Source organism: Tiliqua scincoides, chromosome 2, assembly GCF_035046505.1.
Source record: "Tiliqua scincoides isolate rTilSci1 chromosome 2, rTilSci1.hap2, whole genome shotgun sequence".
NCBI lineage: Eukaryota > Metazoa > Chordata > Lepidosauria > Squamata > Scincidae > Tiliqua > Tiliqua scincoides.
The window spans coordinates 65431252-65447903 of NC_089822.1; the positions used below are offsets into that span (position 1 = coordinate 65431252).

General features: G+C 44.7%; 1 pseudogene; it reads right to left on the bottom strand.

Moving 5' to 3' along the window:
• Nucleotides 1-16210: 16210 nt before the first annotated feature.
• LOC136642725 (5S ribosomal RNA) lies at nt 16211-16330 on the bottom strand (annotated as a pseudogene).
• Nucleotides 16331-16652: the final 322 nt, after the last annotated feature.

A 16652-nucleotide genomic window follows, 5' to 3' on the forward strand; every position in this document is an offset into this window, starting at 1 on the left:
AAGCATAGACTTATTAGTGTCTGCTGAATCCCTTCCATGTCCTCCATATCTCTCTTTTTGCTCTTTCCAGTCTGCTTCAAATGCCAGAAGAGGCAGAAAGCATCGCAAGGCCTGGTTTTGTATGAACCCAGATATGTACACAGTGACTTTCACATTCTGCTTTATCCATGCAGATGCACCTGGACCTCTGGGCTCTCACAGAACCTCTCTCCTACCATGCTGAAACAAAGTTTGAACATGAGACCTTCAGCCCCTTTGTCGACACAAATGGAGGAAATGGCTGACAGTACAAGAAGACTATTGACCAGCCGTGGAAATGGAGGCAGTAGCTCCACAGCCTACCTCAGCACAATCTGGGGAGAAAGAGCAATCATAACTTTGGGTCCCAGCCCTGAAGTAGCACAGGTGCAAACCTATAGCCATACTTTTATTCTCCTGTTACAATTAAGAGCTTGAATCCTTTTCAAGGTCCCAGGCATTTTTTTTCCAGTCAATTACAGGAAAGCATACCATGTATAAGAATTTCAAGGTTCTTTCAGGAGAGTTATCACCATGCCTTTTGCCACAGGGAGAACTGTGCAACCAATACAGTAGTCGGCATGATGTTTTGAATGTGTGATCTTCCCTGCCCCATTGAAAGAAGTTCTGCCTTTAGATAATGGAGAGCTCATGGTATAGTTACTCACATCTGTCAATTGTATGAAAGTGGCAGGAATGGAGGACAGAGTGTGTTAGTAGTCTCCACTGAGACTCCTGGGTTGTATGAATAACATTTGAATAGGTCCAAACAGAGCACTTCAAGTTTCTTACAGGCACTGCATTTTTCTTGGGCCCGGTTTGTAGTAAATTCAGTCTTGCGGTAAATTCAGTCAATACCACAAATTCAGTTTGAGGCAAATTCAGTCATTCAATCAGGTGACAATCTACATTTTGTGTTTCTTATTTCCAATGCCAAGTAAAATTAGTGACATTACAATTATTTACCTCAATCCAGAGAAAAATAATTGAGACTGAAGGCAAAAGGACCAGGCCGAGAAATGCTCTCCCTTGTCCAGCCGTGAAGGGAACCCATATAAACAATCTCTGTGGCAATGGGTTATTAGTAACTTGATAATCCTCCTCACTGATTATGTGGGCCAGAGACTAATAGCATTATTAAGTACAGATCATTTATTTTTAATCCCCCTTCCAAATATTTCAAAGGCACTTTAATCATGACACCCATTGGAAACTGAACTCTCGTATACAGAATGGATCCTCATGCCAACCTGATGTCAGATAAAATAAAACTAATTCTCTTGATAATGAAAATGTACCGAAAGCAGCTGCTTTATATTTTCTTCATCTCAGTATTTCCCCCCTGAGAAGTAATCAACTAGGAAGGAAAAAGAAGCACATTTAAGGAAAAATGAAAGAAAAAAAAGGAATGTTACAAGGAAAAGGCTTTGAGACTGGATCCCCAATTTATGCTTCACGATGCTTTCTTTTGCTTTTAGTTACTCTGATGAGTAGAAGCAAAGCACTTAAAAGTGTTTTATTCATGCTCAGTCCCCAGTTTCCCTGTCTCTTTTTTTATTTCCTTGATGCTCAAGGTAAAAAAAAAATAACTTAAAAGTATTCTTTTGATGCTCACTCATCTCTCTTGCTCTCTCTCCCCCCATCTCTTCTGTAAGTCTCTTTGACACCCTGTTCTTGGCTCTGACACAAACGAGAGAGATGTACACCCAAATCTTTTTCAGAGCAAGATGATGACGCATCAACTGCATTCTGAAAGCGACATTGTAGTCTTGCCTCACTTGACTCCGGTGCTTGGAGCTGTTACGAGTTGTGACCCTCCAAGCGACACGATTTTCAACATTTTTGGGGGGAGGGAGGTGCCTTTATCAACAGTCTCTCAAGTAAACCTTTTCTCCCCTCTAGGTATTAAATGAAGAGTGAGTCTGCAAGATGAACTTTAACACACTCATAAGACAGCATGGGAGAAGAGTCCTGTTTGATACAGCCTCCCCATTGTGTTCGCAATCTTTCTGTTATCATCATTGCTGCAGAGTATACTTTCTATTAAGTGTCTGTCAAGTTACTTAGAAATGGAGCTGCCATTATTATTATTTTTTTGTTAAATCCCTTATCCTTCCCTATACTCTGAGAATCAAGCGATGAAAGCAAGTATAGCCATAGTTTTGTAAATGGCAACGTTACCTTCCTATAGAACATTTGTTAAAGGGTGCAGATTTTAAAAAATGCATATAGAATTACAAATACATGAATATAGATGTAAAAAACTTCTTATAAACCTTTCACCTTCTCAGATCCAATGCTGAATACAGCACAAAGGGGAAGGACTCTAGGAGAGCTGTACCAGCTGCTTTTTTCACAGTGGAGCTTCATCATAAGAAGTTTCCAGAAAACTACCACTGCCAGTAAGTGGATTGCCTCTTACAACACCAGCTGGTAGAACCTATAAACAGGATTCAAGGGTAGCCTCACAAAGAATACATGACCATATCCTATTCTGCTTCTTTCATAGAGCAACAGTGATAGGGTCAAAATTATGGTGCGTAAGACCTATTGTACTGGGGTATCAATACTTCTGATGTATCCTAACCTAAAAGCTTGCGTAATGGTGTAATGTTATCTTTCAACTCATTGAAAAGTCCAGATTCTTAACGTATTAGAAGAATGCATTATCAGTTCAAGTGCATTGAATGAGCCATCAAGCCTTGACAAGATAAAGGGATAGCAGTTTTAACCTTGGGTAAATATTCTGTAAACAACACAGCAGAGTTAACCTTGAGAGTTGGAATGTTTAGTTCCACAGAAATTTTATAATAAGGTACATTAAAATAGATCGTACATTTACTAGGCCAATAGTTCCATCTGAGCGATAGATAATTTCATGCGTACCTCTTCTTTCTACTGTGCGTGCAATATAACATATGAGGCAGGTGCTTCAATGAAGGAAGGCCTGCGCATGGGTGCCCAAATTGTGTGAAAAATGATGGTAAAGGGGACATTATAGAGATCAAGATTGTTACTCAGGTTGAATCCAAATGACTGGTAAGAGAGTTGTCATACTCTGTGATGGTAAAGGCAGTGAAGAAATCATAAGGCGTAAACCTACCCTGTGCTGGAACAGGCAAGCCAAGAGGCTTGTGCTGTATCCAGCGCAGGATAGGGGCCCAAGGTGGCTCAGTCAGAGGCAAGGGGAAACTTTTCCCTTAACCTCTGGGTAAGGCACCCTTGCCCCTATGGGTTTCCTTGGACTTGTGCTACCTCCCGAGGTGGCACAAGCGCGAGGAGGTTGGAACGGCTTCATGCCGCTTCAAACTTGGGAACGAGGGTTGGGATCCAGTATAAGTGCTGGATCCCAGTCCCACCTCCCGATCCCCGCCCATCCCTGGGGCCGCCCACCGCCTGCCCTTCCTTACCCAGGAATGCCTCCCTCCTACCTCCTTCCCGCCTCCTCCCCACCCACCCCAGAGCCTTGCATTGGCCCAGCCAGGCCAATGCACGCCTTGCTGAGGAAGCCAGTGCGGCGGCTTGTGTCAGCCTCCATAAGTTGGCGCACCTGTGGGCGCCAGACCAGCTTCCTCTTGAGGAGGCACGAATGTGCCTGACGTCATTTTTGCGACCCTTCTGGGTCAGCATAAGGGACTTGCTCTGGCCCATGGGCACCTCTGGATTGCTGCGCCCATAATTCTCTAATTGCCATCACATTTGCTCAGTACAGCTTTAGCACTATCTTCTCCCATATTAACCTGCCGGAGAACTCTGATCCTCACTGGAGGGACTTCTCTCTGTCTCCTCACCATCTGCGGTGTGGCAGCTGGGCATGTGAGAGTTGCATCTTTTCAGCTGTAGAACCCAAATTGTGGAACAGTCTTCCTATGCCAGTTCACCTGACTTCATCACAAGATATTTTGTTTTGGATAATTGCATCTTATAGATATTTTAGCAGTTGTGCTTTTGTTTAACATTATATATGTTATTATTTACAGTTGGCCCTTGGTATCCACAGATGTCACAGCCATCATAGGACCTCTGGCCACAACCATAAATGCCTTGAGATTGCATCTCGAGGTGTTCTGAGGCTCATAGAGGCTACACATGGCCTCCCTGCAGTGGCATCACTAGGATTCGCGTCACCTGGTGTGGGAGGCCTGCACATCACCCCATGCAGTGGGCGGGGCAACGCCTCAAGCGGTGGGCATGGTGATGTACCATCACCCCGACCCCACTGGTTTTTTGGCTGTACCTTTTGTTAGAACACAGATATTTCAATGTGGTTTGTTTCACTGAATTCTGCATGAAATTACGCATTGATTGATATATAACATGATGGTCTTATTCCTCCAAACTCTGATTTTAGTGATTTTGAAAACTTGTAGAGTCACACACACGCACCCCTTGTCAACTTACTAACACCTTATTGCAGCAGTTCTCAAACTTTTAGCACTGGGACCCACTTTTTAGAATGGGTGTGTCTAGGACCCATTGGAAGTTATGTCATGGCCAGAAGTGACATCATCAAGCAAATTAAAATAAATAATTATAAATAATTACATTAAAATAAAATAAATAATTAAATAAGGGGGAGCCAGTCCTGTTCCACCAAGTGAATCTACTCTGAAGTAAGTTCTATTGTGGTCAATGGGGCTTAGTCTCAGGAAAATGTGGGTAGGATTGCAGCCTGTGAGCCCAATCCTATGCATGTCTACTCAGAAGTAAGTCCCATAGTGGTCAATGGAGTTTACTGTCGAGGAAGGAGAAGCTTCTTAACTGTTGCTGCCTGCGGAATGCAGCCTCAAAGACTCAACCTACACGTTAGAGAGCACTTCAGACATAAGTCCTTCATTATTTCAGTCTGTATTTACAAGGTAATGGAAAATAACAGCAGCATAGCAAAGAAACATAAAGACTGCACAACGTGCAATATACATAGACGGTTTGGCACAATGAGAGGATGCGGGGACAAAGGAGCGAATAAGCAGCCCATCCTGGGGCATTCCGTGTATAAATGCTTTTATGCGAATGCCCGAAGTCTACGAGCAAAGGTGGGAGAACTGGAATGTCTGGTGACAAGGGAAAATATTGACATAGTGGGCATAACGGAAACCTGGTGGAATGCGGAGAATCAGTGGGATACCGCAATCCCGGGCTATAAACTCTACAGGAGGGACAGGCAGGGGCGTGTTGGAGGTGGGGTGGCCCTTTATGTTAAGGAAGGGATAGAATCCAGCACAGTAGAGATTGAAGGTGGGTCCGACTCCACCGTAGAATCTCTGTGGGTTAAATTACCAGGCTTGTGCAGCAATGTAATACTGGGGACGTGCTATCGTCCTCCAGACCAGAAATCTGATGGGGACCTTGAAATGAGGAAACAGATCAGGGAGGTGACAAGGAGGGACAGGGTTGTAATCATGGGGGACTTCAATTATCCTCATATTGACTGGGTCAATTTGTGTTCTGGTCACGATAAGGAAACCGGATTTCTTGACGTGCTAAATGACTGTGGCTTAGATCAGCTAGTCAAGGAGCCCACCAGAGGACAGGTGACTCTGGATTTAATTTTGTGCGGTACGCAGGACCTGGTTAGAGATGTAAACGTTACTGAGCCATTGGGGAACAGTGATCATGCTGCGATCCGTTTTGACGTGCACGTTGGGGGAAGAATACCAGGCAAATCTCTAACAAAAACCCTTGACTTCCGACGGGCGGACTTCCCTCAAATGAGGAGGCTGGTTAGGAGGAGGTTGAAAGGGAGGGTAAAAAGAGTCCAGTCTCTCCAGAGTGCATGGAGGCTGCTTAAAACAACAGTAATAGAGGCCCAGCAGAGGTGTATACCGCAAAGAAAGAAGGGTTCCACTAAATCCAGGAGAGTGCCCGCATGGCTAACCAGCCAAGTTAGAGAGGCTGTGAAGGGCAAGGAAGCTTCCTTCCGTAAATGGAAGTCTTGCCCTAATGAAGAGAATAAAAAGGAACATAAACTGTGGCAAAAGAAATGTAAGAAGGTGATAGGGGAGGCCAAGCGAGACTATGAGGAACGCATGGCCAGCAACATTAAGGGGAATAATAAAAGCTTCTTCAAATATGTTAGAAGCAGGAAACCCGCCAGAGAAGCGGTTGGCCCTCTGGATGGTGAGGGAGGGAAAGGGGAGATAAAAGGAGACTTAGAGATGGCAGAGAAATTAAATGAGTTCTTTGCATCTGTCTTCACGGCAGAAGACCTCGGGCAGATACCGCTGCCCGAACGGCCCCTCCTGACCGAGGAGTTAAGTCAGATAGAGGTTAAAAGAGAAGATGTTTCAGACCTCATTGATAAATTAAAGATCAATAAGTCACCGGGCCCTGATGGCATACACCCAAGGGTTATTAAGGAATTGAAGAATGAAGTTGCAGATCTCTTGACTAAGGTATGCAACTTGTCCCTCAAAACAGCCACGGTACCAGAAGATTGGAGGATAGCAAATGTCACGCCTATTTTTAAAAAGGGAAAGAGGGGGGACCCGGGAAACTATAGGCCGGTCAGCCTAACATCCATACCGGGTAAGATGGTGGAATGCCTCATCAAAGATAGGATCTCAAAACACATAGACGAACAGGCCTTGCTGAGGGAGAGTCAGCATGGCTTCTGTAAGGGTAAGTCTTGCCTCACAAACCTTATAGAATTCTTTGAAAAGGTCAACAGGCATGTGGATGCGGGAGAACCCGTGGACATTATATATCTGGACTTTCAGAAGGCATTTGACACGGTCCCTCACCAAAGGCTACTGAAAAAACTCCACAGTCAGGGAATTAGAGGACAGGTCCTCTCGTGGATTGAGAACTGGTTGGAGGCCAGGAAGCAGAGAGTGGGTGTCAATGGGCAATTTTCACAATGGAGAGAGGTGAAAAGCGGTGTGCCCCAAGGATCTGTCCTGGGACCGGTGCTTTTCAACCTCTTCATAAATGACCTGGAGACAGGGTTGAGCAGTGAAGTGGCTAAGTTTGCAGACGACACCAAACTTTTCCGAGTGGTAAAGACCAGAAGTGATTGTGAGGAGCTCCAGAAGGATCTCTCCAGACTGGCAGAATGGGCAGCAAAATGGCAGATGCGCTTCAATGTCAGTAAGTGTAAAGTCATGCACATTGGGGCAAAAAATCAAAACTTTAGATATAGGCTGATGGGTTCTGAGCTGTCTGTGACAGATCAGGAGAGAGATCTTGGGGTGGTGGTGGACAGGTCGATGAAAGTGTCGACCCAATGTGCGGCGGCAGTGAAGAAGGCCAATTCTATGCTTGGGATCATTAGGAAGGGTATTGAGAACAAAACGGCTAATATTATAATGCCGTTGTACAAATCGATGGTAAGGCCACACCTGGAGTATTGTGTCCAGTTCTGGTCGCCGCATCTCAAAAAAGACATAGTGGAAATGGAGAAGGTGCAAAAGAGAGCGACTAAGCTGATTACGGGGCTGGGGCACCTTCCTTATGAGGAAAGGCTACGGCGTTTGGGCCTCTTCAGCCTAGAAAAGAGACGCTTGAGGGGGGACATGATTGAGACATACAAAATTATGCAGGGGATGGACAGAGTGGATAGGGAGATGCTCTTTACACTCTCACATAATACCAGAACCAGGGGACATCCACTAAAATGGAGTGTTGGGCGGGTTAGGACAGACAAAAGAAAATATTTCTTTACTCAGCGCGTGGTCAGTCTGTGGAACTCCTTGCCACAGGATGTGGTGCTGGCGTCTAGCCTAGACGCCTTTAAAAGGGGATTGGACGAGTTTCTGGAGGAAAAATCCATTATGGGGTACAAGCCATGATGTGTATGCGCAACCTCCTGATTTTAGGAATGGGTTAAGTCAGAATGCCAGATGTAGGGGAGAGCACCAGGACGAGGTCTCTTGTTATCTGGTGTGCTCCCTGGGGCATTTGGTGGGCCGCTGTGAGATACAGGAAGCTGGACTAGATGGGCCTATGGCCTGATCCAGTGGGGCTGTTCTTATGTTCTTATGTTCTTATGTACATGACCACCAGCCTCCCCTGCCTTCCCACATGAGGGCTCTTGCAGTCCTTTTAAAGCAGTGTGCGTGAATTAGGAAGGGTGGTGTCTCCTCCTGCTGGTGCTAGCTCAACACCTGTTACAATTAGTGAGCTTTCTTTTCACCTGACTCTTGGTGATTCAGCTTTTTACACGGCTTGGGCCCTACCTTATCCAGGGCAAATTTCCCTGGGTTATTTTCTAACCCTGACACTTACTCTGTAGCCTGCCTGCAATAACCCCCCCCCCTCCAAAAAAAAAGAATCAGTGAGATCTTCAGCCCTCCCCAGTGTCCAGTTAAAGTTCTTCTGTTTCAAGCAGATAAAGATAAAGACCCACCTGCCTTTGCAAGTACAAAATAGAAAACTTCCCCTTACCAGCTGAAGCCTCTTTTGGGTCCTTTTTGGGGGGGGGGGTGAGGGGAGGCTGCCTTCTGGAGCAGCTCCATCAGATCAGGACCATTCTGGTGTCCTCACATTCCCCTTTGCCTGGCCTGACTACCAGCCTGTGAGGCTGCTTTGCTTTCCATAGGGCTCAATAGGGCAGCTGGGAGGCAGGGACCTCCTTCTCAGGTGTTTTTTTGGGCTGCATTAATTGGATCAGGACCATTATGATGTCCTTGGAGTTCTCTCTGCCTGCCCTTTCTGACAGACTAAGCTAGTCCGCTGAGTAAACGCAGCCATGTGGCTTCGTTTCAATAGACTTGCAGCTGGGAGGGAGGGAGAGAATTCCTTCTCATGTTTTTGGGGACTGAATACATTGGATCGGGACCATTCTGATGTCGTTGAATTCCTCTCAGCTTGCCCTTTCCGATGGACTATGGCAAGTTCGCCTACTCACGAGTAAACACACAATACGGCTCACTTTCACTTTCCATAGGGATCAATTCATTTTTTCTTTCCGGTTTTTTGGCCATAACTTTTGAACAAATGGAGCAATTTCAATTCTGTGTTTTGCATTGCATTCCACTGGACATTTTGCATCCAACGGTGTATGGCATGATGTGGTAGCTCCTAATGCCGCGATGATAGCGCTTCAGCTCCCCAGGGCTTGTCACCCCCCAGCGCGTCGCCCGGTGCGGACCGCACCCCTTGCACTCCCTAGTGACGCTACTGCCTCCCCGTGCCTGAGAAGGCATGCTGGAACCTTCTGAGGTGCACTTCTGGAAGTGCATCTCAGGAGGTTCCAGAATGCATGGAGGTCACGTGCAACTGCCTGTGCTTCAGTTTAGTGAAAAACTGGAGGTGCACCTCAGAAGGCTCCATCAGGTCTTCTGAGGTGTGGGAGGGCCATGCATGACCTCCCAGAACTTCAGAAAGTCTCCCTCCTGCTGCGACTAGAAGACTCTTCCAGTTGCATCCAGGAGGTCAGGTATCCCTTTAAGGATGTGAAAAGGGCCCTCCAGAGCAGGTTCAGAACCTGTGAGGAGTCAAATCTGCAGGTTCTGAACACACTGAGGGCCCGTCTGTATTATTTTCATCTTTCAACATGTAGGCTGCCTTAAGTACAGCCCACTGCAGGAAGGTGGAATAATGGCAATGATAAATAATGATGATGGGCTGGTTCCCGAGGAGCAAACAAAATAGTACTTCTGCTCACACAAGGGGTATATGCCACTTCAGCTGGCTCCCCCCTCTATCAGCACTACTCTATCTACTGCGCTATTCCTGATAATCCCCTGACCCTCTGGATCAACTTTGGGAGGATGCAAGAAAGCCCCATTCTATGCATTGAGCACCAATTGTGGTTCCCTGGTTTAATGATGATGATGATGAAAACTGAGTAGTCCTAATCACAACAAGGATGTTTTCTAAGGAAATGGACTGATAATCTCTGAATGGTGAAAAGAATTGGGCCAAAATAGCTTGCCATAAACTTTCCGCCCATTTGCTTATTTACTTAAGACATTTTGAATGATCTCAGTACATACTCATAATTGTGGAATAGACCAAAAATGCATGCTTGGCCTAGTAACTCCCAGTCTTGTATTGTTTCCAGCACAGTAAACCCCCACCTTTCAATGAACAAAGTACCCCTTTAAGGATGTGAAAAGGGCATTTATACGCCTATAGTCCTTTGAACACTTGAAGGCAGAAATTGTACATTATCTTTGGTGCTCATTGTATCTGAAAATTCATCTCTCAATCACTTTTTCATTCATTATATGACTCAAGCATGGGGTTTTTTCCCCCCACAAAGGAGAGATGGATGAATGCATGTGGAGTATCTATTACCTCTAGAGGATGATAATTCTGGGACTGATATTACAGCATCAGCAAGTCAGTCTTAGTTTATTATCATGCTGAGACATCAGTCCCAAAAGCACAGCTTTTGAGGAGCTGCTAAGTTTTCATTGTGACATAATTCAGCTTCAGAGCACATGACCATTCATAGAAAGAGGAAAGATTAAAAATAGTCATCTTCTCAAGATAGCTAACTGGTAACTGGGAAAAAAGACACAATTTGTGCTGGGTCTTCACAAAAGCTGGCAACAGGATAAAACAGCAAGGCTTGGAAGGGTAGTTTCTGTACTTACAAATATCCTTGGTTTTTAAAATGCCAATGCAAACAGATGTTTCGGGTGGTAAGGAACTGTGTATATAAATACAGTGCTTTCCCAATGAAAATGGATTATACCTTACAGAATGGTGTCTCCTGATTTTGCTATTTGGCATGTACTTTACATGATCCCACATGCTATGAGTAATAATTCCAAGCCAGACTATAGTTCTGGGGTCGCAGCGCCTTAAAGAAATGAAAAAGATTGAAGTCCTTGGGATTAGACCATCACCAGGTAAAGGGGAAGCATCTAGTGTAGCCTTTCAGGTACTAGGAGATTGTGTCCCAGTTCCAGTCAGGATCTTAACAACTAAAATAGCTAAAATAGCTCAGGTTTTTGGCAATTGTGCTCATATAGCTTTCACTAGTGCCAGCCTTTATAGCCACTTCTCTCTCTAAGACAGCAGAAATAAGAATATTTGGTTACAATGAGAGGGCACAACAGGGGTGGGGCTGATTGGATTCTAGGAGGGGGCAAGATGGGAGGTGGGTTCCCAGTTTCATTATCTATCTATCTATCTATCTATCTATCTATCTATCTATCTATCTATCTATCTATCTATCTATCTATCTATCTATCTATCTATCTATCTATCTATCTATCTATCTGCCTGCCTGCCTGCCTGCCTGCCTGCCTGTCAGGGCCATGGCATGAAAAAGATTGGAGATTACTGCTCTACAAGAACAGTTTTAGAAGTGGGAACACCTGTGCTGTACCAGCTAAACAGGAAACTCAACAAGCACGATATTGGAAAAATTATTACCTTTACTAAAATGTGTCATATCAGTGAAACATGCTGGAAAAAAGAAAGATACTATATAACAAGAGATAGGGGTGGGGGGGGTTGATACTGTAAATCTTCAGCAGTCAGGGACAGTACAGAGATTAAACCAGCTCCTCTAAATCTTCAACTGCTATTGTCAACAGGGCAAACAATGGAATACAATTCTGAAAAATGTAAAAACAAAACAAAACAAAAAATGAATTGCATTACATTGGGTAGAAAATATCTTTTTTTTGGGGGGGGGGTAGTAAATGCCATAAGCAATGTTTATGTTACGCTACGGTGGGATTGCTCTATCATAAATAGTATTGAAACTGGAAGCATGGATTCATATATTATAATTTCCAGCATACACAACGCACTCATTAATGTTTAATGGACTCTGGAGAGTATGGATTATACTGACTGTTTAACAAAGACTTATCCAGGGAATGATGGATGTGCAAGAGTAGCACAGCACCCGCCAGGGCCTCAGCCTGCTAATGTGCAAATGCAGAAGGGCACAATGCAGTGCAATCAGTTAGGGTGGGTTCACCCAGCCTATGTCTTCATGAACTTGTTTTATGCAACCTGCCATGTTAAATAGAGTGATGAGCTGGTGCATCTCACCCTAGTTCCGGCAGCTTATTCTGCAGCCCATTGCGAGTCCTGTCATTCATGGTTAGTGCTCCAACAGTTAGCTCTGAATCAGAGATGCAAATGTTGTTGTGATCAATCTGGAGAAATGTCTCTCAATGCCCCACTTTCTCGATATGGTCCAGTGGTGTAGCTAATGATTGTGTAGGGCAGTGTGGAGCTCAAAATGATGCCCCACATGTGATGTCACAATTGGAAGTGACATAATGCACGGGCTTTTTGAGAAGTGAAAACTGGGAGAAAACCTGCCTCCCCCCCTCCCAGCAGATCACCACTCACTTGCTCTGCTGCCCCCCCTCCCATCCAGTGGCATAGCATCTATTTGCTACATGGGGTCAAAGAAGATTTTGTATCCTTGCCTCCATCACAAAATCAAATTTAATTAAGTAAATAAATAAAAAGTGTGCCTCTTATTGGTTAGAGACACTGTGCTGGGGTGAAGAGGGTCAGTTATTGTCCCCCTGCTAATATAAGGGGAGAACCACTTGAAAAAGTACCTCTTTACCCAGTTAGCAGGAGTAACTGTGTTGTGATACATGGAAATGAGAGCTGACTCATATTAACAACTTTTTGGTTCCGTGCTGTATCATAATATCATCTCATTGGCTCTCAGAACAATCAGTCTCATAGGTCAGTTTTGAAATCCACTTGTTGTTCCATAAGGCAATTGTGATTTCATTTTCTGGTTAATTGGCCATAACGTTTGATAGAATACAGATATTCCAATGTGGTTTGTTTATTTGCATTCTATGTTAAATTACCTTTCCAATGATACATAGCATGATGGCATTATTTGTTCATAGCAAGATTTTCATAATTTTGGCCACTAGTATCAAGGTCAGCTTGTTGCCCCCCTAAAGCTTGTTGCCCAGTGTACCCCCTGCACCCCCTTAGCTATGCCACTGATATGGTCCAGTCCAGCATACTTTATTCCTGTGACATTTATTCCTTTAGAAATAGGATTGGTGCAAGAAGCAAGTGTTTACCCATTCATTAAATTATGGGATGCAATTATAATTTGGGATGTAAAATGGTTCTTCAAAGAGCCATTGTAGCAGGTCAGATCCACCCATGAGAGTGGGTTAAGTAGCTGCTTCAAGGAGCAGACTAAGGGAACAGGTAGTCAGCATTGGTGTGCATTTGTCCGTTTCAATGCTTCACCTGGAATCCGTTCCAGTATAAAACTTGGGCATTATGTCACATTTTGTGGAGCCAATGGAGAGGGCATGATCAGTAACCAATGTAAAGGAATTGTTGACCAGATAATATTGGAGGAAGGTTATGGTAGGTCATCAATGGGCCCCAGTCCTTGCTTGATGATGGCCCTGAGCCCATAGCAAAAGCATCAGCCTAGATCAGGGCTTTCCAAAGTATGAATTGCAACCCACCAGTGGGTTGTGATCCCTGGTGGGTTGCTGGCCTGGAAGAGGTCTCTGGAGCATCATGAAACAATGCAGCACATCTCGACCTGCCAGTGTGGACAAGGTGGGTCACAGTGCCAAAAGTTTTTTGGAACTGCTAGCCTAGATGATGAAAGATAGGTCTATGTCTGGGCTACTTAATGCTGATTGCTTGATGTGGGTCATATTGAGGCTATCAAAGGCCTGATTGCATCAGATGTCCCAATGCAGCTTAAGAGTTTGAGACCGCTGTAACAGGTCTATCAAAGGTCTGGCTTGGGTGGCAAATTAGGAATTGACTGTAGTACTTGGCCATTGTGAGGAAGCTTAGTGATTGCTTTTTGGTTGTGGTGAGAAGGATGTAATGATGTGGACCTTATGTGGGGCAAGCGAGAGGGTTCTATGACCAATCAGGTAATCTAGGTATTGTAATTCTTGGACTCCCAGGGCATTCTTTCAAGGTTTGGCCTGTAATCTTGCTTTTCCTAATGCCATAAAGATGATCTGCAGATGGAGAAAATGGTTGATGTCATTAATGAAGGTCATGGCATAGGTTTTGCAGGGGCCCAGGACTTGATCTAAGTGGCAATAAAAAGTTGTGACCACTCAGTGAAGGCCAAACGGTATTAGTTAATGGGCAGCCCAATCCTGAGCTGCCTAGGGCGTGGGGCTGCTTCGGTGCCAAAACTGCTGGTGCGGTATCCCACGAACTCCGGCCATCTGCCTCTGCCTCCTCAGAAGAAGGGGACTTTCGTCCCCTTCCCTTGAGTAAGGGAAGTAGCCCCTCAATGGGGCTACTCAATTCTGTACAGCACTTGAACTGGCGCAGAATTGATGAGTCCCATGTTGGGCCACCCGGCCCCACATGGGGCTCAGGATCCAATGGAGCTGAGCTCCATCTGTTCGACCCTACACTCTCTCCTGCCACGCTTCTCCCTGTTCTCTCCCTGCCCTTTCCCTACCTCCCCCACCACAGAATGCCTCCCCCATCTCCCCCCAAGCCCCCACTTACCTTTCTATCACTTGGTGGTTCGGGTGACCGCCAGGCAGTGGAACACGGGCCCAGCACCGGAGCTGGCTAGCTCTGGTGCTGGGCCTGTGGTAAGGGCTTGCAAATGTGCCTTACGGCATGTTTGTGACAGTATGCGCTGGCAATAAGCCGGTGTGCATGGGTCTGAATCTGGCCCTGATACAGCATTTGAGAGATGGCAAAAGCCTGCCAGTACCCTTTCATCCAACTGAGGGTGGATATAATGCAAGCCTCCCCAGGTTGGTTGGGAGCACAACCGCCCTGGGCAAGGATAGGCATCAGCCTTTGCAATCTTATGTCTTACCTGCTTACCCACAGTGGTGGGGCAGTGTCTTTTCTTTTTAACAGTGAAAAACACCACTAGCTTTGTGGATGGCAAAAAGAAATAACAGCAAATATTAATAGCATAGAGTTATTATTAGTTTATCTGACTCAAAATATCCCATCATCCATTAAAGACACTAAGAATTCTCTACTGAAAATGGAGGCCTTGAATAAACAGTATCAATTTGATAATAACATGAGTTGTAACACGTGATGACTACACTTGACATAATAATGGAATTCAGACACTAAACCTTGATCCTTTTCTTTTGCTATGTAAACCACTTTTAAACATTTTTGTTGGAAAAGATACATAAATATTTTTTGGAATAATAATATTAGGAATAATAATATTAGGTAACAGCAACAACAAAAATAATACACCCAGTCATGTGCCTTTTGTGATAAAAGGACAAACTGTCAACTTGCAAATAGCAGGTGTTAGTCTGCAGAGACTCATAGGGCGCAATCCTAACCCCTTATGTCAGTGCCTTCCAGCACTGGCATAGTGGGGCCAATGGGACATGTGCTGCATTCTGCAGTTGGGTGTCACTCACGGAGCCCTCCTCAAAGTAAGGGAATGTTTGTTCCCTGACCTCAGAGCTGCATTGCCCTTATGTCAGTGCTGCAAAGAAGTGCTGGGTTAGAATTGCGCCCATAGTCTATCAGGAGTCTATCAGTGTCTCTGACTATCAGTCCTGACTATGGCCAGGACTATTTTCCTTACCTCTCACAGCCCCCTGATCACCCCTCCCCACCACAGTAGAATGCAGCATGCACTGCCAAGGCACAGCTGCATGCTATAGCATAGCAAGGATTGAACTGGGCTGGCAACTAATGAGTTTATAATTGAAACAGCAGAATTTCCAATGAATCACCTGTATAAGTTATGCTTGCCACATTGGTCTTTACTTGCAACAACGTCACTTTTAACCACTCAAACCCTACAAATATAAGGACCAGCATCATATGCCAAACTTATGAACAAACAATTCTCAAAAGGCCAAATACAGATCACATGTATGATGGTGTTATACTGATGACGTCTTCGTCAATTTGGACCAGTGGCAAAGAATGTTTGGCTCAATTTAAACAAGTATGTCAAATTCACATATACACAGTACTATGGAGAATTCAAAAATTCCTTTTCTTGATGTTTTAAGAACACAAGAAGATAAGAAGAGGCCCGCTGGATCAGGCCATAGGTCCATCTAGTCCATCTTCCTGTATCTCACAGTGGCCCACCAGATGCCTCAGGAAACACACAAGACAACAAGAGACCTGCGTCCTGGTACCCTCCCTTGCATTTGGCATTCTGAGGTTTTCCTGATCATAGAGAATCACAAGATTGTAACCTACCGAAACTCACCTTTAACTGAAGTTCCTTCCCCACCACCCCAGACGTGTTTAAAATGATTGGCAACCTTCAGTCTCGAAAGACTATGGTATAAGCCTACAGCACCTGGTATTCCCAGGGGGTCTCCCATCCAAGTACTAACCAGGCCTGACCCTGCGTAGCTTCCGAGATCAGATGAGATTGGGCATGTGCAGGGTAACAGATGCTGATGATGCAATCATGTTTTTAAAAAGCATCATCATCATCACAACAATAACAAAAAATGTAAAAAGTACATTCTACAGAAGGGGTAACTTCTTCATATGATTGAACACAACATCCATACGGAATTCATATTTTCATGAGTCTGTTCACAAACAAAAGGAGAATGTTAAGAAAGAACACCGCATCAATTTTGTGATTGACTTCCATCCAGCACCTCCTAATTATCGTGTGTCAATTAAGGACTACTATTTCCTGGTAGCCAACTCACCACATCTTGCCAAAGTCATCAGCAGCCTCCCACCATTGCTTTCCACTAGTCTCCTATTCTATA